Source organism: Bufo bufo, chromosome 5, assembly GCF_905171765.1.
Source record: "Bufo bufo chromosome 5, aBufBuf1.1, whole genome shotgun sequence".
In the NCBI taxonomy this organism is placed as follows: domain Eukaryota; kingdom Metazoa; phylum Chordata; class Amphibia; order Anura; family Bufonidae; genus Bufo; species Bufo bufo.
In genome coordinates, this window is record NC_053393.1 from 548,355,057 (window position 1) to 548,381,131 (window position 26,075).

General features: G+C 53.6%; 1 protein-coding gene across 2 annotated transcripts in view; it reads right to left on the reverse strand.

Annotated features, from left to right (window-relative positions):
• The window catches only part of LOC121000766, a 126,981-nt gene extending 101,144 nt beyond the window's left edge, over positions 1-25,837 (reverse strand). Inside the window, exons 1-2 of one of the 2 annotated variants that reach the window (XM_040431381.1) lie at positions 25,628-25,837; positions 8,655-8,696 (exon numbers count right to left, since the gene is read on the reverse strand). The gene's annotated coding sequence lies outside the window, so the exon portion shown is untranslated. The remainder of the gene's footprint in view (positions 1-8,654; positions 8,697-25,627) is intronic. The other variant, XM_040431382.1, reaches the window with a different exon arrangement.
• Between the last annotated feature and the right edge of the window lie 238 nt (positions 25,838-26,075).

Consider the following 26,075-nt stretch of genomic DNA (forward strand, 5'->3'; position numbering starts at 1 on the left):
CACGACAGACATGGACATCAACCATGAGGTAACCAAACTGTACCGTTAACTTCATACTGGTGCAGGACAAGCTTGGGATCCCATACCAGGAGGTGTCGGTATGAGCTCAAGGGAGAAGGGAGAAAGTATCCTCCCGACGAAACCAGGCCAACCGAGAACCCACCTGCCCGCATAGCTTTAAGGTCACAGGCAGTCTTAAGGGTTCAACAAGATCTTTACATGGCACTAGCCCGCAGACACAGGGACTGAGGAGTGGTAAAAGGTTACAGGACCTGTGCAGCGCACATAGTCGCAGCTTATATGTGTGAGCATGGCTGCAAGTGTGAATGTGGACAGCGGAACGCACCGTCTATATTGCCGTTTTGTAGCTCCCTGGGTTGGCGTACAGCGAGGGGAGTCTCCTTCCCGGAGGCGACAGAGGTGCCATTGATGTTATGGGTATTAGGTGCAATGAAGGCAGGGTCCCTAATGTTCATGACATCAGCACCATTAGGTGCAAATAGATTGAATAACAGGACAAATGATTTCTCTAATTGTCAACTTATGCCCAACTAAACTCTTCTGGAGGTAGATATACCAATGTATTGCCATAGAAGGGATAGCTATAATCCATACAAGAAGAATTCCCAGCCAGGATGGCGCCGTCTCCCATTATAACAGGTCTGGGTAGGATCTTTACTAAATTTCAGTGCTCTGGTCACACTAACGTTCCTTAACTTCAGGCTGACCCATACTATCTCCAGGTGTAAAGTATACTATACCCTATAAATCACATGGCCCCTACACATATATGTCTTGTACTCCTGAATTACATCCAATTTCTATTAAATATTGTCCCCGGAGGAATGTGACTCCAATACAGCTTTGCGCTAAACTGTATATGGTAAATAGACACTGTAGGCTACTACTGTTACACTGGGTACTTACCTGAGGTCTTCACCTTAGGACCCTTTTAGCTTTAACTTAACTTCCTGCCTCCTTCCTTGTTACTTTTATGAGGCGGCACGCCAGGCCCAGAGGCGGCAAGTGGCGGCACGCCAGGCCCAGAGGCGGCACGCCAGGCCCAGAGGCGGCAAGTGGCGGCACGCCAGGCCCAGAGGCGGCAAGTGGCGGCACGCCAGGCCCAGAGGCGGCAAGTGGCGGCACGCCAGGCCCAGAGGCGGCAAGCCAGGCCCAGAGGCGGCAAGTGGCGGCACGCCAGGCCCAGAGGCGGCAAGTGGCGGCACGCCAGGCCCAGAGGCGGCAAGTGGCGGCACGCCAGGCCCAGAGGCGGCAAGTGGCGGCACGCCAGGCCCAGAGGCGGCAAGTGGCGGCACGCCAGGCCCAGAGGCGGCAAGTGGCGGCACGCCAGGCTCAGAGGCGGCACGCCAGGCCCAGAGGCGGCACGCCAGGCCCAGTGTAAATTTTTCCTAGATAAGGAATCAAGTCAGACATACTAAGCCAGGTTGCTAGCCTGAGAGATTTAAAGAGGACCTTTCACCGATTCTTACCCTATGAACTAAGTATACATACATGTGGAGCGGCGCCCGGGGATCTCTCTGCACTTATTATCCCCGGGCGCCGCTCCGTTCTCCTGCTATGCCCTCCGGTATCTCCGTTCCCTAAGTTATGGTAGGCGGAGTCTGCCCTAACGCTGGCCAATCGCATTGCAGAGCTCACAGCCTGGGAGAAAATAACCTCCCAGGCTGTGAGCTCTGCGCTGCGATTGGCCAGCGCTAGGGCAGACTCCGCCTACCATAACTTAGGGACTGGTATCTCCGCCTACTATAACTTAGTGAGCGGAGATACCGGAGGGCATAGCGGGAGAACGGAGCGGCGCCAGGGGATAATAGTAAGTGCAGTGAGATCCCCGGGCGCCGCTCTACAGGTCTGTATAGTTAGTTCATAGGGTAAGAATCGGTGAAAGGTCCTCTTTAAGTCTGCGACCTGTCAAATAAATGCAGCCTGAAAATATTTACTCCACATTCAGTCTTTATTAAAGAAACAGGTGATGCTACCCTCATCTGAGCTCCCATTTAGAGCCACACACAGATTCTCAATTAAAGTAATTAGAACGGTTGAGGCATCCAGCTGGTTAAACACGTGCACGGTTTACTTACCTGAAATAGTTTGCATGGTTTACTTACCAGTCTTGGAGCATGTGCTGCCAAAGCAAGCACTAATATTGTCATGCAGCATACAGAGCGTTGGAGAGGAGACAAGGCCCCGTCCAGCTGCTGACTGTTTCAGGCGCGATCCTGCTGAACTCCATTAAGGAACAGCAGATCTAAGCTCCATAAACCCATAGCCGTCCATAGTGAGGTGACCACCAGCTGCATTACCCACTCATCAGGGTTAGGAGCAAGCTAGAGAGACCCACATAAGGGGTTTACTGGCACAGCCACTTTATAGGGTAGGAAGGATGAGGATGAACCCACCGATCGAACCCAGGCCATCAGAGAACCCACCTATAAGGCTCGGACTCCGCCAGGTGCTGAGGGACCTCTTCCCCGAGGGGTGTTAGCAAGGCTATTGGAGGTCAGGAAGCAGAGGCCGGACACCCCCCGACCCTAGTCCCAGCCTTAGATCCTAAAAGGTTCTTGTACAATCTCTAACCCTAGAGCAGGGAACCTCTGAGTCCATCCCCTGTAGGGACAGGAAGAACGCCGGAGGGTGGAGGGACCTTTTAACCTCTTTGTTTCCTGTCCCAAGAAGGTCAAATGGGAACATCCTCCTGTGGTGCCGTCATGAGGGATGAGCTAGAATTTTATTTTTTTATTATTCGCTACAGACAATAAGTCACAAGGACACGCTGTGGACTGAAAATCTGCGCCACCGGTCAAGCCCCGTCATTTCTAACTCTCCTCCACTTTGCTGCTACTCCTGCGGACTTCCCGCACCCAGCCGTCCCGCGTAAGCACCCCGTCTCTTCCCCTGACAAGCCAGTTTTAGTAAATTCTTACACTCCGCAAAAAAAACAACTTAGACAAGCATCTTTTCTTAGAACTAGGCACTGCAGAGTCCCTCTGGTTACTCCTCCTGGAAATATATTATCAAAATTGACAGCCGAGAGTGAACAGTTTTGACCTACCCCTGCACAGTTAAATATCAGCCCTGAACTGAAGGCCTCAGGCTGTAGGACCCTTCAGTAAGGCCAGATGTGTGCTCGCCGCGTCCTCCATAGACTTTAGTGTGTTTATTCACCGCGGGTCAGTGGAAAAACAACGGGAATGGGACCAAACAAGCCCACTGAAAACCACTGACAGAACACGGATGCCACCAGCGCCGTCATTGGTTCTCAGTGACCGTTGGTAGCAGACGCTCTAGAACACCCTCTGACCACTTAGTGTCCGTGGAACACAGATGACACAGACTGGCTCGTCACAGACAGACCTATAAAAGAGGCAAAACAATGGGAAGAGTCAACCCCACTGTTCAGTTATATGTTTCCAGCAGGAGTAACAGAGGAACATCACAGTTCTAAGGAAAGTTTTTTTTCCCCCCGTAGGGAATGCACGTATGGACAACAACAGACAAGCGAGGAGAGCTGGCAGCAACACGACCGATTTCCAGGACGTTCTGGAAATGAAGTCAGTCCCCAGTTCTGGAATTCTATTCACTGACTGAGACGGGATGAGACGCTGCCCCCACTAATGACGTAACCACAAACAGCGGAGAACAAAGGCCATTCACTAGAATAGGGCGGTGCTGCAATTCCCTGCTAAATAAGAGCAGCAGCCCCTTCATTCCCAGGACCCCCAGTAATCGCGATATATACTATAGGAGCCCTCTGCTAGCCATGTCTGTTCCTGGGAAATCAATATGGCCGACAATAGACGAGTTAGAAGCAAGGAGCGGCGTCCGCCGACATGCTTACAACCTGCAGGACGGGTGTAGAGGTTGGACGGCGCCGAGTGTAACGCAATACTATCCGGATAACGGGAGGAGCGGAGGTAATAACCTCCCGGATTACAGCACTGAACCCCGACGAGCTGCGGAGCTGCACACACAACGCCCCCGTGTACACCTGCAACGCAAGGATGGAGGTCTGACGGCAGGTGCGCAGCGTGGGTGAAATGCTACCTGCTTCTCAAGGAAATAAGCAGAATTGTGAATGCAGCTCTGAATGCAACTCGAGTGCTAAATAAAAGCAGGAAGTAGGGGGCACAGGCTTCGACTCCCGGTAGTCAAGTGACAGGTCCACATTACTTACAGCAGTGTCAGCCCCCCAAACAGCTCAACTGCACCCGCTTCCCCAGTAATCACAGCGACACATTCCTCCACAGCAGTCATCACTGTCTGCAAGCAGAGATCTTAGGACTTAAAAGTAGAAAACGGCAAGAGATTAAAGCGCAGACATATGGCTGGGATAATCCGTGGGCGTCTGACCCTTAGGACCCCCGAGGATGGTGTACAGTGCTGGTTCCTCTTCTAGGAAGAGGTTGGGTTCACAGCGGCTCCTCTGAGAGGACAAACTGGGCAGCGTCCCCTCCCGTCACAGGCAGCGCGGAGGTTCAGAGCGGCAGGGAGCAGGTAAGTATAAACTAATATATATATATATATATAATTCCCAGAGAACCATTTAAAAATCTAGTCTATGAGCAAAAGCTTTACCGCCACCCCCTCTTAAAGGGGTTGTCCAAGATTCTGACATACATGGCCTATGCTGAGGCTAGTTCATCAATATCTGATCACTGGGGGGGTCCGACTCTCCGTACCCCCACTGATCAGCTGTTAGAAGAGGTTACGGCGCACTGTGATGTCGGTTCATTGGTCTCACGGCCTCAAGTGAATGGTCTCGAGCTGCAATCCCAAGCTTGGCCTCTATGCGACTTGCGGCGCTGTGCCTGGTAAGCTGTGAGGAGGTACAGCGGACTGGCAGGGGTGTCGGGTAGGGCTGAAACAATTACTAGATTGAATCGAGTAATTCTACACCAAAAAATAAATAAATCCTCGATGCATCGAGGATTCGTTGGCGTCATGTGACCACGGAGTGAGAAGTGAAGCGCTTGCTATTACTCACCGCTCCGCGGTCACCTACCGGCCCACACCGCGCTGCACTGGAGGTCATAGTGCGCGCTATGACTTGACGCTGTCTGAAGTCAGGACGACGATGGAGGAGCTGTGGAGCCTCTACAAGAAAGGTAAGTATTTTATTTCACAGGCGCTGGGGACATGGGACTGAAGGGGGACAGCTGGCACTGGGGGACATGGTGGATGGCATGGAGGCACTGGGGGAGGGGAACATGGCAATGGATGGCAGATGGCACTGGGGTAGAGGGGAACATGGCATAGAGGGGCTGATCTGATGACACTGGGGAACATCACATGGAGTGGAGCTGATGGCACTTGGGCTGATGGCACAGGGGGGGGGGGAACGAAGGGTGTTGGGGACAGATGACAGGGGGTCTGATGAATTTTTATAAAGAAAAACAGTCTATTAATTCATTTTTTCTCATTAGAGTATTCGATTAATCGTAAAAATAATCGTATACTGCAGCCCTAGTGTCGGGAGTCCAACCCCACTGTTCCTGAGGATAGGACCTCAATATCAACAGTCCTGGACAAACCCTTTAAATGTCCTGCAGCTCCAGTGCAGCGGGTTGGGTCCAGTGAAGAGGGACTGGTTGTCCTCGCTTCTGGACCCTGTGATAGTGTGCGTCCGGTGCCAGTAAATGTCCGTGCGCTCCGTTTTTGTTTTTTTTGTTGCGTTTCTGTTCAGACGTTACGGGAAAGTTAATAAAGTGACGGCAATGTGAACAAGGCCCCAGCAATGGCCCCTGGAGTAGCAGTCTCTAGTGAAGCAATACACCAGGGACTTATGCAACAGCGCAGGGCAGATGGGCACAAAGCCAGGGCTGCGGAGATACAAACACACGAAAATCACACTTAGGGAGAGGGGGGCCCCGAGAGAATCGGCTGGTACCGGGGCCAATGAGGACATCAGACCTACCAGGAAAAAAAACACAGGACAAGGCCGAGGTTAGGATCCAGGATCAGTGCCAGTCTGAATCTATGAAGCAGCTGCTACAGATACACACCAACACCATCAGTGTGCACTGAAGCAAACCCTCAGCTGTGAGAAGTATTAAGTCACTAGGTTTCCTTAGCCGCTGGATGTTAGCAAAAATGTTCCCATTCACCGACAGCAATCAGTGATCTTGAAAGCTGCAGAATTTTTAGTATCGGAGACCGGACAAGTCCTTGAAGGTTCGCTCTCACACATTCACAAGACGAAAACAAACCTCTCCAGAGTCAAACCCATTTCCTGCTAAATAAGAAACAAATCCCTTCCAAAAAGGAAAGACCGGCTTCCTAAAATGGTTTGTCATGCCGATCCTGGCCGGCAGCCAGAGGGTGAGTCACCGGCAGCGCAGACCGCGCCGCTCAGAGGACATGGGTAACAGGCCGAATACTAGCGAAGGCTCTGTCCACCATCCAGGTGGAAGACTACTACTCCAAGCAGAACCTTAAATGCTGGAAGTTGTAGTTCTGCAACAGATGGAGAGCCACTGGCTGAGGATTACTGGTTGATGAATTATACTGCTGGGAACAGTCATCAAGATGGTTATCGGAGACAGCAGAGACTGCGTAATATATCACATCAAAGCAGTAACTGCACAAGTCAAGACTCTGCACAGGAGAACTGCATTCTGGGTAGAACCACCAGGGAATGCTGGGAGATATTTAACGCTGAAGACTCCAGGATCAGTACAGGATAAGTAATGTATGTACACAGTGACTGCACCAGCAGAATAGTGAGTGCAGCTCTGGAGTATAATACAGGATGTAACTCAGGATCAGTACAGGATAAGTAATGTATGTACACAGTGACTGCACCAGCAGAATAGTGAGTGCAGCTCCGGAGTATAATACAGGATGTAACTCAGGATCAGTACAGGATAAGTAATGTATGTACACAGTGACTGCACCAGCAGAATAGTGAGTGCAGCTCTGGAGTATAATACAGGATGTAACTGAGGATCAGTACAGGATAAGTAATGTATGTACACAGTGACTGCACCAGCAGAATAGTGAGTGCAGCTCTGGAGTATAATACAGGATGTAATTCAGGATCAGTACAGGATAAGTAATGTATGTACACAGTGACTGACCCAGCAGAACAGTGAGTGCAGCTCTGGAGTATAATACAGGATGTAACTCAGGATCAGTACAGGATAAGTAATGTATGTACACAGTGACTGCACCAGCAGAATAGTGAGTGCAGCTCTGGAGTATAATACAGGATGTAACTCAGGATCAGTACAGGATAAGTAATGTATGTACACAGTGACTACACCAGCAGAATAGTGAGTGCAGCTCTGGAGTATAATACAGGATGCCTTCTCTCTGCTAGTGACGACACTTTCATCAGTCCCGTGGCCTAGCAACTCAGCACCATAGAAGTGAATGAGGCTGAGCGCGATACCAAGCACAAGTACTATACAACGTACGGCGCTGTGCTTGGTGAGCAGGGAGAATTTCACAGAACTCACAGGAGCGCCGCTGCCTTTCTCAGACAGGCCATCGGCGGCGGTCCCGGGTGTCGGACCCCCGACGTTCTAATTAAACATCCTGTAGTTCTGTCTATGAAGGTTCTCATTCATCCAGGTCACGGTATAATCAGTAGCAATAAGTCAGAGCAATCTGACTTGTTATATTAAACAGAAGTCAAGTTGCTCTGGCTCATTACTGCTGTAGATGGTAGTTCAGCAGCGACCATAGCATAGGGGGAGGGTAAATAGTTATTAAAAGGGGTTATCCCACTTTCATACTTACCTGCTGCCAGCGCGCCGTTCACTTCCTGGATTCTGGCTGCGCCATGGTGACCTATTCCTGGCCAGTATAGTACAGAGCCGGTGTGCACGTTCGCGGCTCTGTACTATACTGGCCAGGAAGAAGTGACCATCGCGCATGCGTGCGCGTTCAGGACAGCGAGCGGCCCGGCCGGGAGAAAAGGAGTCTTCTGCGCAAGTGCGGCCACCGGGATTCCGGAGAAGAGCGGTGGCCGTAACCCGGGGAGACCGAATGACAACAATGAGGTAAGTGGGGATGAATTTTCTCCTAAACGGTGGGATTTGGTTAATCAAATATATTTACAAAAATGATCACAGTCAAATCATTAACAGATTTAACAGTGATCATTATGATGGGATTAACCCTTTAAAGTTCCATCTGTGCTACCATTTTACAGGGGCAAATATACCCCACTGTTAGGACTAAAGGAAAACAGATTAACATTAGAAATCTAAACTTATATTCTATATTTTTCTACCACTTACATTCGTTCTCCCTCCACAATTCCACACTGCAGAACGTATCCCCCACCCCACCGTGCCAGAACCCTCAGACACAGCCACCCAGCGCAGTGGTTTAGGAATAGAATGCCAGTCTAGTAAAAGACTGGAAACAGCAGAGCAAGAGAACTGTAGATCTGCGTAAGAAGCCAACTCCCCATGCAGGACTTCACTATGACATCGGGGGCCCACATTTCAGTTAATCCTGAGCCTGCTGGTTCACAAACATTAGATTTGCCATGACATGAGGCTATGTCGCAATTCTCTGCACAGGGGAAAAGCCATACAGACTTCAGCCCTGGGGGTCCCAGAGGTCCGACCCCTAAGTGGTCCGTACGGGCGCGCTGCATATTTATCACATTCTGGGGGATGCTCTACCTTCTCCGCAGGCGTCCTTGTGTTCACCCTCGTGCAGGCTTCCTGAAAGTAAAGAGAGACCCGGGTTACTCCGCAGCACACACAACATTATACATATCAACCCCATAAACAGATCCTGGTGTCGCCCACAGTGCAGGATCACCCCTAACGCCCACATCGGTCTGGAGAGCAGGTCAGTAGTCACAACTGTGATAAAGGGTTAATACGAGGAGGATATAAAGGCCTAAAAACAGGACGTCATTTTACATTTGAACCAATTCCAAATTAGGCCTATTTCTAGGTCAAGGGTGACGACCAGTGTTGAGCGAACTTGTGTTAAGTTCTGCGTCCAAAGTTCGGGTCATCGAAGAATCCAGTTATGGATTCTAAATTCCGTTATGGTCCGTGGTAGCAGAATCCATAACGGGATTCTTCGGTAGCCCGAACTTTGGACGCAGAACTTAACACAAGTTCGCTCAAACACTAGTGACGGCCATTGCAGGACATACAGCAGTCACCCAGCTTTCCTGGAAACAGATAAAAAAAAATAATAATTATATATATCTTTTACATTTAGGTTAAAGTAAGAAGAGACTGGACACAGCCAGTGACCCGCATGCGTCCACAGCTCGGCCCCAGACGTACGGATGGATCCGACTGCGAATCCTGACGATACTCTGTCTTTCGTATGGACAGATCTGACTGCGAATCCCGTCTTTCGTACGGATGGGACACTCGATCACTATGTGTAATAGAAGGCTTTCTGGGTTCTGCTAGACCCGTATGTGCACAGGACGCGTCTACGTATTAATGGACCTCGCATCCTCCACTGAACAAGGCCCTAGTTGTAGATCAGAATGGATGAGGTAATGGAGGCTTCCTCCCTGGACGCTGTGGGACGAGCGCGTCTTCTCCGTCCGGCAGGCTGACATCTTTTGCGCAGCCAGTTTCCATAGTACTGACGAAGAAAGCATTTTGAATTAATAGCCAACAAAAGGCTTCTCTGCTGCAGTCGCGGAGCGGCCGGGGGGACAGGGGGGGGCTCGGCGGTCAGACGGCTTTTGTTAGAGAAATAGTTTCAGCATTGCACAATCCGGTGACTTCACCCCGAGCGGCCGCAGCGTTCTCCTCTCCCGGATCCGGTCAGCAACGTGCCCGACACATGGGGGCGACCGGGCTGCCGTCAGTGACGCCACATACATAGGTGTGTGCGACCGGCGGCAGGTCCGCTTTCATCCTGGATTCACATCTGAATCGCCGGCATGTACTACTACCCCCAACGTGATCACAGAGGCCAGACCCGTGCCTTACATACAGAAAATTGCTTGTCCCCCTTTAAAAAGATGCTTCTCGGTTTTATGTAAAAGAATCTTAATGTACAACAAAGAGATGGATAACTTTCGAGTTCCCACTATTCTCAAGATCTCCGCTTGCCGTCAGTGAATAGGACCACATTTGCCTTTGTCCTGATCTAATCCATTCAAATCCTCTGAGACGTAAACACCGCAGCAGCACAAATCGCTCTCTCTCTGCGGTGCAGTTTGGTGCAATGTATCAGTGCAGGTAAAACACCCTGGAGGCCAGAGGGTTCAGCTTACAGGCGGCCCCCCCCCCCCCCCCTCCCCTTCTGTAGTGTTACAAGCTGACAGCAATGACACGCGACCGCTGCAGCCAATCAGTGGCCGACGCTGTCACGTGCCAGGCAGTGATGCCAGTACGGCACTCGGCGTCGTCGCAGGCAGCTTGTAAACAAAGACAGCGGGGTTATTTTTTAACATTTGCTCCCCCCCCCACTCCAACATTTGGATGTCGTCTAACATAAAACTGGAAAACCGCCATTAACCATTAAAGGAGTAGTTTGCAGCCTGGGAAGAGATGTTGCTGGGGATTTCAGTGAAGCCCCCTCATCCGGGCACCTGGTGCTGTGGCCCCCCATCAGATGTCACTATATAGGATTCTCACATCAACCTGTGACGACTTCAATTCAAGCCAATCAGGGGCTTCCAGAGGAGCCGGTGGGCACATGACATCAGGACACATGGAGGCCGTCTGGTCTGAAACAAACCCAGCCCTGCAATCTGATGTCAGGAAGACACATTTTAAGCCGCGATTCACATTAGATTTTGTTTCGCTATATACAAGCACAGCAGCGTGAACGGCACGGCCAAAGTGCACGGTCACCAGGCCGCAGAGCGTCTCTCTGGGTACGCAGCAGGCCTTCCACCTTCCCACGCTGCCGTCCTGGTCCGTCCCACAGCACAGAAATGCAAGGAATTTCAGAGAACAGCAGAATATTGGGGAAGGGGGGGGGGGGGGTTAAGTAACCTACACGTGACATTAGCATAAACACCAAGAAGGATGAGAGCGAGCAGAGTCTGCAGACACAGGGCAGGCGCTTCTGCAGGAGCGATCGGAGGCGCTGCAAGGAGGAGAAAAAAGGGTCTGGACGAGGCCTAACAAAGCACATAAAGGGTCCATGAATGGGGACTGGGACAGAACAAGGGCTCGCGCACACAAACCGAAAATCACGGCCCCTAATGCATGGCCTGTGCTGACGGATGCAGACCCATTCTACTTCAGCGGGTCCGCGATCCGTCCTCATCGCCCGAAAAATAGAGCATGTTTTATTTTTTTTTGTGGTGGCCGAAATGCCATGGAAGCGCTCGGCAGCGCTTCCGTGACCTTCCGCTCTGCATCTTCCATTCAAGTAAAACGGGTCGGCATCCATGATACAGAGCGCACACAGCTGGTGCCTGTATATTGGGGACCCACTGTTTGCGTGAAGAGAACCGCAAGCCGGACACCTACTAATAAGGGTACATTCACACGACCATAGAGTCGCAAAATACGGATGATGCCCGTGTGGGGTCAGCATTTTGTTGCAGACTCAATGGGTCCGTGGTTCAGATTTGCAGTCAAAAACAGGACATTTCTACCTTAATGCACTGACGGCAATAGTCGAGAACCATATCCTGCCGGCCTCGACAGTGCCATGGACTTTGAACAGGGCTATGCTTATTGGAAAGCATATTAACCCTCCAAGAACAGAGCCAATCTGAACAAGCAGCGCGGCAGAGTAAAGCATGGAGAAGGGACAAAGCAGCAGCCTGAGCCAAGACAGGAGGTGGAATCTGGACGACCATACACCCCTGCAGTCAATGCAGACGAGACCTGAGGGAGCAGAAAGAGCTGCAGTATAAAGCATGAGGGTTTCATACTAAAACATGACAGGCATTGCTGGAGTCACTGATCACAGCTGTGCATGAAGACTGTACGGACAGGTCTCGTATCCGATTTTCCAAAACCGCAGCCGGTCAGTCATCGCAGTCTGCTCCAGTAATAAAACGCATGTGCCAAAGCCAATGAGTCGGGAACTGGAAATTAAAGCAAAACCTCCCACTTACACAACCATCCAATAAGTCAGAGTTTTTACTAATCCAGCAGGTCTCAATAGTGCAGGATTAAGGGCTCGTGCACACGTACGTATTTTGTTTGTGTCCATTCCGTTTTTTTTTTGCAGCCCGTATGCAGAACTAATCACTTTTATGGGGCCGCAAAAAAAATGGAAGTGGCTGTGTGCAGTCCGTGTCCGTATGTCCGTTGTATAAATAAATAGAACATGTCCCATTATTGTCTGCATTACGGACAAGGATAGGACTGTTCTATTAGGGGCCAGCTGTTCTGCATAAAACAGGATGCACAGGGACGTCAGCTGTATTTTTTGCGGATCTGTATTTTGCGGACTGTAAGACAGACAAGCCGCTTATAGTTTGCTGCCAGCTCCTTGCGATCAGGTAAACCCCCTGGCCCGACGTGCGCCGCGCCACAGACACCGGCCCCAGCTGCGCCGCGCCACAGACACCGGCCCCAGCTGCGCCGCGCCACAGACACCGGCCCGCGCCACAGACACCGGCCCGCGCCACAGACACCGGCCCGCGCCACAGACACCGGCCCGCGCCACAGACACCGGCCCGCGCCACAGACACCGGCCCGCGCCACAGACACCGGCCCGAGCCACAGACACCGGCCCGCGCCACAGACAACGGCCCGAGGGTGCGCCGCGCCACAGACACCGGCCCGAGGGTGCGCCGCGCCACAGACACCGGCCCGAGGGTGCGCCGCGCCACAGACACCGGCCCGAGGGTGCGCCGCGCCACAGACACTGGCCCGAGGGTGCGCCGCGCCACAGACACCGGCCCGAGGGTGCGCCGCGCCACAGACACCGGCCCGAGGGTGCGCCGCGCCACAGACACCGGCCCGAGGGTGCGCCGCGCCACAGACACTGGCCCGAGGGTGCGCCGCGCCACAGACACTGGCGGCTCGTCCAGGAGCTTTCCAGTAACGGGAGGTAGAGGAGACGACCGTGCTGAGACTTGTCACTGTTTGCTCTCGTACGCCACACGCTTCTATGAAAAGCGTCACACCTCACTAACCCAGGTAGGAAACGTCCCACGCAGCAAACCACAAACCATTCAGGAAACACAGCGACACAAGATCTAGGAAGCAGCAGTTATGTAATAGTTAATGGGCCCTTACAGGGGTCTGGGACCACCTCTGTGGAAGCCATTACTGCAGAGGCATTCACCCAGCTTTTCCAGGAACAGGTAAGAGCCACAAGTGATGCTAAATCACAGGGCTACAGTCAGGAGGAGGGATGGGGGGGGGGGGGTCTGACTGCATCGCTCATCAAAGGGCCACTTGGGGGGGGGGGGGGGGGATATCTGCAGAATCTGCACGATCGGCAGGTAGGAGCATATCCCTGCCCAGGTCTCCGCCGCACCTGTCCTCATGAATATTTAGAGTATCGCTGTATAATTATATAATGCAATGTGTATTATTTAGGGCAGTGAAGGGGAAGAGCCGAGTCTCTGGTAAATGGTGATGACATCCAGGATCCTCCTGAGTAATTATCTCTCATTACAGAACACAATCAGAACAGCGCCCCAAAACACGGAGCCCAGAGCCGCGTCCGCACTTCAGAGCCAGGCTTTCGCAGACAGAATCTGTTGCCGATTCCACCCCAAAAAGTCGCCGGGCGGCCACTCGACACCGGCCCCCCATCCGTCTGAGGCCTCTTGCACGCGAACGCATACGGCAGGTCCGCAATACACGGTCACCGGTAAATTGCGGTCCCCAACGCACGGAACGGATGCACAACGTTCGTGTGCAGGAGGCCTTAATGGGAGGTCCATACGGCCACGGATTACAGTCCTTCCACGGCACGGCTGCTACCACGGGAGGCCAATTACAGCAGACCGTGTGAATATACCCCTAAAACTAATAGTCTGCAGGGACAGAGAAGCATTACATAGCACAGTCTGAGCTCTGTGGGGGTCCGTGCGGCGGTCCTATGGAGAGCGGCTCCGGCATTTGGGGTTCCCCACTGACTGCCTCCATACCCTTTATGTATATGTCCCATGCTGAAAAACACTGTCCATGTTCTCCAAGCAATGAGCTTGTGCGTATTTACAGAAACCCGGCAACATGAGTAGAGCTGCAGTGTAAAGCATGGAGGAGTGCGGCAGCCACTGGTTTTGAACAATAGACAGTGCAGATAAGTCACTGATCACTACCAAAGGGGCTGTCTGGCCTAGGAGATGACAGCTTCCAGCGGTTGGAAGATATGCCCCAGTTAATACACTACCCTGGGGCACGAGCCTCAGGCGCATGAACAGCACACCTCTGCTAGCCAAACGCACGACTTCGAGGGCGTACTGGTAACTGGAAGTTTGCAGTATGCCCCAAAATGCATGGCTTTATTTCTGCTGCATGTGAACGGACTTTTGTAAAACCCCATTCACACGCTGTACATTTCCCATCCGAAATCTGAAAATGCACAGATGCCCGCTAACACGTAAAGTGGTGCCCCAGCCTTCGGAGGCAGAAAGGATCAGGCATGATGGGTGGGAGGCAGGGCGACTTCTTCCCCCCTTTCCACTGAAATTACAAGCACACTTGGCCCCGAGCCGAGCATGCATGTGTGGTAGGAGTATGGCTAGCTCTGGGGCAGGGATCAGCAACCTTCGGCACTCTGAAACTACAACTCCCAGAATCCTCCTTTCCCTTCTACAGCAGTTACAACAACAGCTGAGTAAGTGTGCATGCTGGGAGTTGTAGTTTCACAGCAGCCGGAGTGCCTGATCCCTGATCTAGGGTTATAGGCCCCACTCCCGATAACGGATCAGAGATTGCACAAGGTAAAGGCCACCTCGTCCAGGACGCCACAATGATTATAGGGGATTACTGGGGTGGGGGGAGCCCCGCAGATAACTGAAGTGCCGCTCGCTGCAGTAGAAGTGGCGGTTCTGCGATACAAGGCCTTCAGGAATCCGGGAAATGCAGCCTCGCGCGCGCCCTCCATGTGTGGAGCCGGAGGCACACCTGACATTTACACACCAATAAATCAAAGCCGCCCATAATAGTAATAGCAGTAAGTACCTGCGGGTGACACGGCTTTATGGGATGAGGAACAGGAGACGCTTAATCCCCTGTAAACACTGGCAATTACACGGACGGACCGGGGACATCAGCAGGGGCACGGACTGCCTAATCCTAGCATACTTTCCTTTTTCAAGATCTCTGCTTACCGTCAATGAACTGGAACATTCGTGTTTATATTACAGAGGTTGCCTTTGGATTTTTAGGTTGGGGGGGGGGATGGGGTATTGAAATTCGGTCCAGATAACCCTCAAACAAATCTCATTCACTTTGCTGGTACGGTATTACGCTATGTGAAGGTACCCGGCTTATAGAGCACCGGCACCAACATGAGGTGATAACCATGAAGGCTGTAATTTGCTGACAGCAAGCAGAGATTGAAAGGGGGTTTTAAGTATTTCAAAGTCAGATCAGTAGGGGGGGGGGGTCCAAATCCCCCCCCATCGACCCGCTGTTTCAGGCAGCCGCCAGCGAACTGCAGCTCGGGTCCTATTCACTTCTATGGGAGCAGCGTTGCAGTAACCAGCTCTGTCCACTGCATGGAGGAGGGAGCTGTATAGTTGCGGAGCTACTCCATAACAGCGAGGGTGCGGAAAGTCAGACCCCCATCAGTCAGATAGTGATGGCCTATATGCCAAGGATAGGCTGCCATCTTAAAATCCTGGACAAACCCGCTGAGAATTTGAATTATAGTCGGAAAAGTTTTTTAAAAATGAAATGGAGGAATTTCTTTACGATTATTCTTGCATTTGAGGCACTGGAAGCAGGAAAGCACGGAGTGCAAGGTACAGCAATCTCTGACACCCCGGCTGTTGTCGAACTACAACTCCCAGGATGCACACTGGCTCAGAACTACCACAGCAGTGAACAGATGATTCTGGGAGCTGTAGCTTCACAGCAAGTGACCCCTGGTGTAGGGGCTAGTACCTGCTAACAGACGACCAGCGAGACATGGGTCATGGGGCCCCCCCCAAGGCTCGCGATGCTCGTGGGAGGGGGTGAAGACTTGCCCGACTGGTCCAATCCCACAGAAGAGGCAGAATGCTGACAACACTCCTGCTGGCAAAGCTAGAAAGGTGTCAGAACACAGGACACGGCAGCTTGCACTGGAACCAGTGACTAGTTTCCCCTATAAGTGCCCCGAGCTGGGATCAGCAGGAGTGTATGGTGCGTGCATTAACGTGGATGCCGACTCAGTCACTTAATACCGCATGACGCCAGGGACGGGAAGTGTTGTCATGAGGACGTCGGCCCAGCATCAGCAGCTCCTGCGGGCGCAGTACTCCAGCCCCGCAGCCTCCACGCCGGCCGTGTGCGAGATCCTCTGATGTCATCGCACAGCTATCTCCTCCTGACCGCCGCCGCACCGAGCCAAGAGCAGTCTCATCCCAGAATGAGCAGAAGGCCGGGCGGCCACGCCTGGAGCTGGGAGCAATGTGTCATCAGCCAACAAAGGAGACTCTCCCCAGAGTGAGGGGCCCCAGCAGGACAACCCCCATCCATATGTCCGATTAGTGCGTGACAGGGGGTCCCCTGGGACAACAGAGGAGCAGATCTGCTCACTACACAACACAACACATGGCAAGGGATCGCATTTCCTAAATTTACACCCCCCCCATCACAGGGGATGAGCTCGCCACCCCCCCACCCCTGCACATGCTCAGTCACCACCTGGTATTCTAGGAATTATTTTATCTGCAGATAAAGGAGCATTGAGGCTCCGCAGTGTTGGTAATCATCTTCCCGCGCCCCCTGATCAGAATCAACTGTAGGTCTTACTTTCTCTTTAGGCACCAGGAGGACCAGGATGAACAGAGCTATGGATGTTAAAACATAAGTGGCGCGATGAAGGCCTTACATAGGAGACAAAGGTACAGACGAGGCAGCCATGGCCGGGCCCTCCAGGAATAGCTCCGCCGCTCTATTACGGGGCCGATGTCTCCGTAATGGCTCTGCCCATGTAACACAGCAGACCCAACTATTAATACCCGCAATTCATTAAAGATGAACGCTGGCACCGGAGACGCTTCTGGCAGACGAAGGGCGAGGCCTCATTCCTGCATGGTCATCCCCGTCTCTCCTGTGATAATCGCACACAAGTGTCGCCCTCAATCACCGCACGACGTGACAAGTCACAGGCAGATGTCACCGAGCGAGGACAGCCGCCAACGGATATGAATGGGAGCTGCGGCACACCAGCTCGCCCACGACACACTGGGCCGAGTCTTCAGCTTCCTGCTGGGGGTGCTGGGAGACTGACCCCAAACGATCGGATATTGATGACCCATCTGGAAGATAAGTCATCAGGATCAAAAAGGCAGAATACCCCTTTAAAAGGCCCTAAGGAGCAAAGGGCAACCACCGCTGAAGAGACAGGGCGTTACAGGCACCTATTCAAACGGATTGGCGACCACGTGGTGGGGCTGCGTCCTCCAGGGCGGGAGCCATGTAAGGACCCTTTCACACGAGCGAGAACTCCACACGGGTGCAAGGCGTAATGCGAACGCGCGGAATCCGGACACATTCATTTAAATGGGCGGTGGTTTTCACGCATCCCTTTTGCGTTGCGTGAAAAAAAAAAAAAAAAAAAAAAAAAAAACGCAGCATGTTCTATTTTCAGCGATTTTCACGCAACGCTGGCCCCCCATAGAAGTGAACTGGGCTGCGTCAAAATCGCATTGCATCCACAAACCAATGCGGATGCGATTTTCACGGATGCTTGCTAAGAGAGGTTTGTAAACATTCAGGTTTTTATCACGCGAGTGCAAAACGCAGTAAATCGCATTACACCCGCGCGATAAAAACTGAACGCGATCGCAAACAAAACTGAATGGCTTTGTTTGCGAAATCACTGAGTTTTCACAGAACGCATCCGGACACGCTCGTCTGCAAGGGGCCTAAGCAGAGCTTGTGTCACTGCAGAGGTCTATACTGCACCTGTACCTTTTGAGGACGCATTGACTTGATTAGGTCCGTGGTCCGCATTTTGTGGCCAAGTATAGGACATGTTTTTTGCAGAACGGACATGCAGATGCGGAAAGAACACGATCAACTTTGTGTTTTCCTCCTCCGTATGTCTTTTCCATACTGGCCAAAACCAGCAGCTGTGAGCCTCAGCGCGTACTGGTGGCCGTCAATGATTGCCCCTCACCTAGAATAAAAGGGGTTTTCAAAAGATGGGGGCACACTGAACACGCTGAGGACCATGGGAGCTGTGTGTGCAGGTGGGGCTTTTATCTGGGACGGCAGCAGGACTGGCGGCCGCTTGTCCTCATCTGCCCCTACAGCGGCGGGATCAGGAATCCTCGTAAGGTGCTTATAAACCACGGCAGAGAGATGATGAGTATGAAGGACGGAGCTGAGGGGACTACCCGCTCTCCATACTCCGTCCCGGTCGTTCTGATTGCATGGGGCCTCCATTCTAGGCATCAGTGGTGGTTCCAACAGGCACACACCCCCGCCAACCTAGCCCCTCAGCGGGCGCCCCCGCCCTGCCAACCTAGCCCCTCAGCGGGCGCCCCCGCCCTTCCAACCTAGCCCCTCAGGGGGCGCCCCCGCCCTTCCAACCTAGCCCCTCAGCGGGCGCCCCCGCCCTTCCAACCTAGCCCCTCAGCGGGCGCCCCCGCCCTTCCAACCTAGCCCCTCAGCGGGCGCCCCCGCCCTTCCAACCTAGCCCCTCAGCGGGCGCCCCCGCCCTTCCAACCTAGCCCCTCAGCGGGCGCCCCCGCCCTTCCAACCTAGCCCCTCAGCGGGCGCCCCCGCCCTTCCAACCTAGCCCCTCAGCGGGCGCCCCCGCCCTTCCAACCTAGCCCCTCAGCGGGCGCCCCCGCCCTTCCTACCTAGCCCCTCAGCGGGCGCCCCCGCCCTTCCAACCTAGCCCCTCAGCGGGCGCCCCCGCCCTTCCAACCTAGCCCCTCAGCGGGCGCCCCCGCCCTTCCAACCTAGCCCCTCAGCGGGCGCCCCCGCCCCTCCAACCTAGCCCCTCAGCGGGCGCCCCCGCCCCTCCAACCTAGCCCCTCAGCGGGCGCCCCCGCCCCTCCAACCTAGCCCCTCAGCGGGCGCCCCCGCCCCTCCAACCTAGCCCTTCAGCAGGCGCCCCCGCCCCTCCAACCTAGCCCCTCAGCGGGCGCCCCCGCCCCTCCAACCTAGCCCCTCAGCGGGCGCCCCCGCCCCTCCAACCTAGCCCCTCAGCCCCGTTTTTCCAGAACACTTAGGGCCGGATCCGGCATTAATGCACTTCCAAAGTAAAATAATGCCGGCACTGCAAGTGTTCCAGAATTTTGGACGGAGAAAATACCGCAGCATGCTTCAGTATTTTCTACGTCCAAAAACCGTACAGCGACTGAACTAAAGACATCCTGAACGGACCGCTCTCCATTCAGAATGCATGGGGATAAAACTGATCAGTTCTCTTCCGGTATTGAGCCCCTAGGACAGAACTCTATACCGAAAAAAAAAACGCTAGTGTGAAAGTATCCTAATACTGGTATAATGGAACGTGCTACAAGATGCCAATAGACTGGTTTAATTCCTCTGTTTGCTGTCAGTGAATGGTCACATTCGTACTGATTATGTCCAAGGCATCACCGCCTCCTATTGCAAGAAACTGATGTCCTTTACAGACAGCAAGCAGAGATCTTAATATTTTAAAGATTTTAAAACATATCAGATAGAATTCAAAAGTGGCTGAAGAGCAGGACGATAGCAGGGACCACCGCAAGCCACTACCTACAGGAAGCGAAAGGGTTTCTCCACTTGGACCGTGCTCGTTAAAAGGGTCCGACGACAATAAGCTTATCACACGCTGCGTCCACCAGTGAGAACCGCAGGAGGCTCTTCACACACGGGCTCTGCAGAGCATTTCATGCATTTATAACTAGAGCTTATTTTGCGGCTTTCTTTCCTTAAAGGGACGTGTAGGGGAAGGAGGCTGGGGGGGGGGGGGGGGGGATTATAATAAAATGTGGAACTTTGAAAAAAAGTTAAAACAAAAGAAGGGCATTGGACAAAAAAAAAAAAAAAAATATGGAGGGATGGGACCTCCCACAGCTTAAAATGGGTTTACAGGGGTAGTCCCGGATCCCCTCAGTTATTACTTAGTCCCCCGTCCCCCCCCCCCCCCAGCATGTTTGACCTGTTAAGAATTATATCACCTGCCCCGCCGCTCCGGTCCGGTCCCGCGTGCGTCCCCACCCTATTGACTTCCAGCTGCGGACAGCGGTGACGCACCTCATAACGTGCCGCTTTGGGACATGTCACTGTTGAGGCCAGTCATTGGCTACAGCGGCTCCCGTGGCCAGAAGAAAACAAGCCGAGGACTGGAAGGACCGGAGGCAATGCAGGCTAAGGGCCTACACTTCATTGTATAGAAAACCCCTTTAAAGGGCATCTGTCAGCAGTTTTGTACCTATGACACCAGCTGACCTGTTACATGTGAACTTGGCAGCTGAAAGCGTCTGTGTTGGTCCCGTGTTCACATGTGCCCGTGTTGCTGAGAAAAATGATATATGCGTTACTGTAAGGGGGCGTTACCGTTACTGTAAGGGGGCGTTACCGTTACTGTAAGGGGGCGTTACCGTTACTGTAAGGGGGCGTTACCGTTACTGTAAGGGGGCGTTACGACTGCCACGCCCCCTGCACTTTGATAGACAGGGTCAGGAGTGATGAGGTTTTCACTGTCCATGGACACAACACAGACGTGTTCAGCTGCCGAGCGCACATGTAACAGGTCAGCCGGTGTCATAGGGACAGAACTGCTGACAGTGTGTTGGGGGAAAAAATGGCGCTGATCATATCATCATACATTTAACGCATAGACATCACGACAATAATAGACCCGACGCCCGGATATCAGGCAGCAGCTGCTTGGGGCTCCGGAGTCCCTCCACAAGTACTCCCCGCTGACACCCGCCATCACACTGCACACCTGATCCAGAGAACTTTGCTCTTTCACCTCATGTGTCAACACCCGGGAGACGCGTTACAGACAGTTTATGTTCTGCCCCAGCACGGAGGCGTTACTGCCTGCATATCAGGGCACGTTCACACCTGTAGGATACGCTGTTTACCAGAGGAACCACAGCCTGAGAGATATTACACTGCATCAGGTCACCTCTCCTTATATACGTCCCGTGCACTGGATATTACACTGCATCATGTCACCTCTCCTTATATACGGCCTGTACACTGGATATTACACTGCATCATGTCACCTCTCTCTATATACGGCCTGTGCACTGGATATTACACTGCATCATGTCACCTCTCTCTATATACGGCCTGTGCACTGGATATTACACTGCATCATGTCACCTCTCTCTACATACGGCCTGTGCACTGGATATTACACTGCATCATGTCACCTCTCTATATACGGCCCGTGCACTGGATATTATACTGCATCATGTCACCTCTCTCTACATACGGCCTGTGCACTGGATATTACACTGCATCATGTCACCTCTCCCTATATACGGCCCGTGCACTGGATATTACACTGCATCATGTCACCTCTCCCTATATACGGCCCGTGCACTGGATATTACACTGCATCATGTCACCTCTCCTTATATACAGCCCGTGCACTGGATATTACACTGCATCATGTCACCTCTCCCTATATACGGCCCGTGCACTGGATATTACACTGCATCAGGTCACCTCTCCCTATATACGGCCTGTGCACTGGATATTACACTGCATCATGTCACCTCTCTATATACGGCCTGTACACTGGATATTACACTGCATCATGTCACCTCTCCCTATATACGGCCTGTGCACTGGATATTACACTGCATCAAGTCACCTCTCCCTATATACGGCCCGTGCACTGGATATTACACTGCATCATGTCACCTCTCCCTATATACGGCCCGTGCACTGGATATTACACTGCATCATGTCACCTCTCCCTATATACGGCCCGTGCACTGGATATTACACTGCATCAGGTCACCTCTCCCTATATACGGCCTGTGCACTGGATATTACACTGCATCATGTCACCTCTCCCTATATACGGCCTGTACACTGGATATTACACTGCATCATGTCACCTCTCCCTATATACGGCCCGTGCACTGGATATTACACTGCATCATGTCACCTCTCCCTATATACGGCCCGTGCACTGGATATTACACTGCATCATGTCACCTCTCCCTATATACGGCCCGTGCACTGGATATTACACTGCATCAGGTCACCTCTCCCTATATACGGCCCGTGCACTGGATATTACACTGCATCATGTCACCTCTCCCTATATACGGCCCGTGCACTGGATATTACACTGCATCATGTCACCTCTCCCTATATACGGCCTGTACACTGGATATTACACTGCATCATGTCACCTCTCCCTATATACGGCCCGTGCACTTAATATTACACTGCATCATGTCACCTCTCCCTATATACGGCCTGTACACTGGATATTACACTGCATCATGTCACCTCTCCCTATATACGCCCTGTGCACTGGATATTACACTGCATCAGGTCACCTCTCCCTATATACGGCCTGTACACTGGATATTACACTGCATCATGTCACCTCTCCCTATATACGGCCCGTGCACTGGATATTACACTGCATCATGTCACCTCTCCTTATATACGGCCTGTGCACTGGATATTACACTGCATCATGTCACCTCTCCTTATATACGGCCTGTACACTGGATATTACACTGCATCATGTCACCTCTCCTTATATACGGCCTGTGCACTGGATATTACACTGCATCATGTCACCTCTCCTTATATACGTCCCGTGCACTGGATATTACACTGCATCATGTCACCTCTCCTTATATACGGCCCATCCGCTGGATATTACACTGCACAGCATCCTCCTGTCGCTATATGTACCCTGTATAATACAGAAGACGATCCCCTGTACATCGGCCTGGATAACAGGAAACAGCCAACGACATCCAATATCACAGATGGCTCCTACTAGTTCATCTAACATTGTGACAAAGAACGGGTGGGGGCGGGGGTGTCACCAGTACTAGAGGCCTCTGCAGTCCACAGAACAGCAGCATGGAGGGTGACTGCAGGATCAAACCAAGGGCAGACCAATCGGGCAACCAGAGCAGTGGGAGCCATCAGAGCCTGGAAAATGAGGGGGGGTCACAAATACATAACCATTCAGGGCCCAGACACAGAGACACCAGGACCAGTATACACAAAAATTACAGGAATGGTATTGAGGGTGGGTGCAGTCAGAGAACCCTGGACCAGAACGGCCGATGGGTGCAGTCAGTCAACCCTGGACCAGTACATGGGTGCAGTCAGTCAGAGAACCCTGGACCAGTGCGGCCGATGGGTGCAGTCAGTCAGAGAACCCTGGACCAGTGCGGCCGATGGGTGCAGTCAGTCAGAGAACCCTGGACCAGTGCGGCCGATGGGTGCAGTCAGTCAGAGAACCCTGGACCAGTGCGGCCGATGGGTGCAGTCAGTCAGAGAACCCTGGACCAGTGCGGCCGATGGGTGCAGTCAGTCAGAGAACCCTGGACCAGTACGGCCGATGGGTGCAGTCAGTCAGAGAACCCTGGACCAGTACGGCCGATGGGTGCAGTCAGTCAGAGAACCCTGGACCAGTACGGCCGATGGGTGCAGTCAGTCAGAGAACCCTGGACCAGTACGGCCGATGGGTGCAGTCAGTCAGAGACCTCAGGACCAGTATGGAGGGCGGGCGCAGAGACCTCAGGACCACTATGGAGGGCGGGCGCAGAGACCTCAGGACCACTATGGAGGGCGGGCGCAGACACCTCAGCACCAGTATGGAGGGCGGGCGCAGACACCTCAGCACCAGTATGGAGGGCGGGCGCAGACACCTCAGCACCAGTATGGAGGGTGGGCGCAGACACCTCAGCACCAGTATGGAGGGTGGGCGCAGACACCTCAGCACCAGTATGGAGGGTGGGCGCAGACACCTCAGCACCAGTATGGAGGGTGGGCGCAGACACCTCAGCACCAGTATGGAGGGTGGGCGCAGAGACCTCAGCACCAGTATGGAGGGTGGGCGCAGAGACCTCAGCACCAGTATGGAGGGTGGGCGCAGAGACCTCAGCACCAGTATGGAGGGTGGGCGCAGAGACCTCAGCACCAGTATGGAGGGTGGGCGCAGAGACCTCAGCACCAGTATGGAGGGTGGGCGCAGAGACCTCAGCACCAGTATGGAGGGTGGGCGCAGAGACCTCAGCACCAGTATGGAGGGTGGGCGCAGAGACCTCAGCACCAGTATGGAGGGTGGGCGCAGAGACCTCAGCACCAGTATGGAGGGTGGGCGCAGAGACCTCAGCACCAGTATGGAGGGTGGGCGCAGAGACCTCAGGACCAGTATGGAGGGTGGGCGCAGAGACCTCAGGACCAGTATGGAGGGTGGGCGCAGAGACCTCAGGACCAGTATGGAGGGCGGGCGCAGAGACCTCAGGACCAGTATGGAGGGCGGGAGCAGAGACCTCAGGACCAGTATGGAGGGCGGGAGCAGAGACCTCAGGACCAGTATGGAGGGCGGGAGCAGAGACCTCAGAACCAGTATGGAGGGCGGGAGCAGAGACCCCAGGACCAGTATGGAGGGCGGGCGCAGAGACCTCAGGACCAGTATGGAGGGTGGGCGCAGAGACCTCAGCACCAGTATGGAGGGTGGGCGCAGAGACCTCAGCACCAGTATGGAGGGTGGGCGCAGAGACCTCAGGACCAGTATGGAGGGTGGGCGCAGAGACCTCAGGACCAGTATGGAGGGTGGGCGCAGAGACCTCAGGACCAGTATGGAGGGTGGGCGCAGAGACCTCAGGACCAGTATGGAGGGCGGGAGCAGAGACCTCAGGACCAGTATGGAGGGCGGGAGCAGAGACCTCAGAACCAGTATGGAGGGCGGGAGCAGAGACCCCAGGACCAGTATGGAGGGTGGGCGCAGAGACCTCAGGACCAGTATGGAGGGTGGGCGCAGAGACCCCAGGACCAGTATGGAGGGTGGGCGCAGAGACCTCAGCACCAGTATGGAGGGTGGGCGCAGAGACCTCAGCACCAGTATGGAGGGTGGGCGCAGAGACCTCAGCACCAGTATGGAGGGTGGGCGCAGAGACCTCAGCACCAGTATGGAGGGTGGGCGCAGAGACCCCAGGACCAGTATGGAGGGTGGGCGCAGAGACCCCAGGACCAGTATGGAGGGTGGGCGCAGAGACCTCAGCACCAGTATGGAGGGTGGGCGCAGAGACCTCAGCACCAGTATGGAGGGTGGGCGCAGAGACCTCAGGACCAGTATGGAGGGTGGGCGCAGAGACCTCAGCACCAGTATGGAGGGTGGGCGCAGAGACCTCAGCACCAGTATGGAGGGCGGGCGCAGAGACCTCAGCACCAGTATGGAGGGTGGGCGCAGAGACCTCAGGACCAGTATGGAGGGCGGGCGCAGAGACCTCAGGACCAGTATGGAGGGTGGGCGCAGAGACCTCAGGACCAGTATGGAGGGTGGGCGCAGTCAGCCCATGAGCCAGAGGAGACACCGGGAGCAGCATGGTGAACACGCACGGACTGACACTTACCAGTGACACCGGCGCCCGTCTCCTCTTCAGGGAAAGGCGGACAAGCAGCAGGATATCACGGCTCCTCAGACTCCACACAGGGCCGCCACCTTTAGAGCCAGCAGAAACCTCCAGAGACCGGCCGCTCCCCCTCACCGACGCTCCTGACAGACCGCCCGGCCGGCCAATCACAAGTAACGATGAAACGCTCGCCGGTCGTCTAAGCCAATGGCTTAGCACAATGCGGCCTAAGGGCGGGGCCAGAAGCCGAGAATCATCCAATCAGAAGGTCAGAAAAAACTCCCTACTCCGCAGCCGGCCTTAGAGGAGGGACTTAGACAGACAGGCAGATAACGGGCAGGGAGTTCCAGCCAATCAGCGGGCCGCATGAAGGCGCCTTGAGCCAGTAGACGCGGCGGGGAACGTCTGGCGCCTATAAATAGAGCGTGGAAGCGCAAGTTGTGAGCAG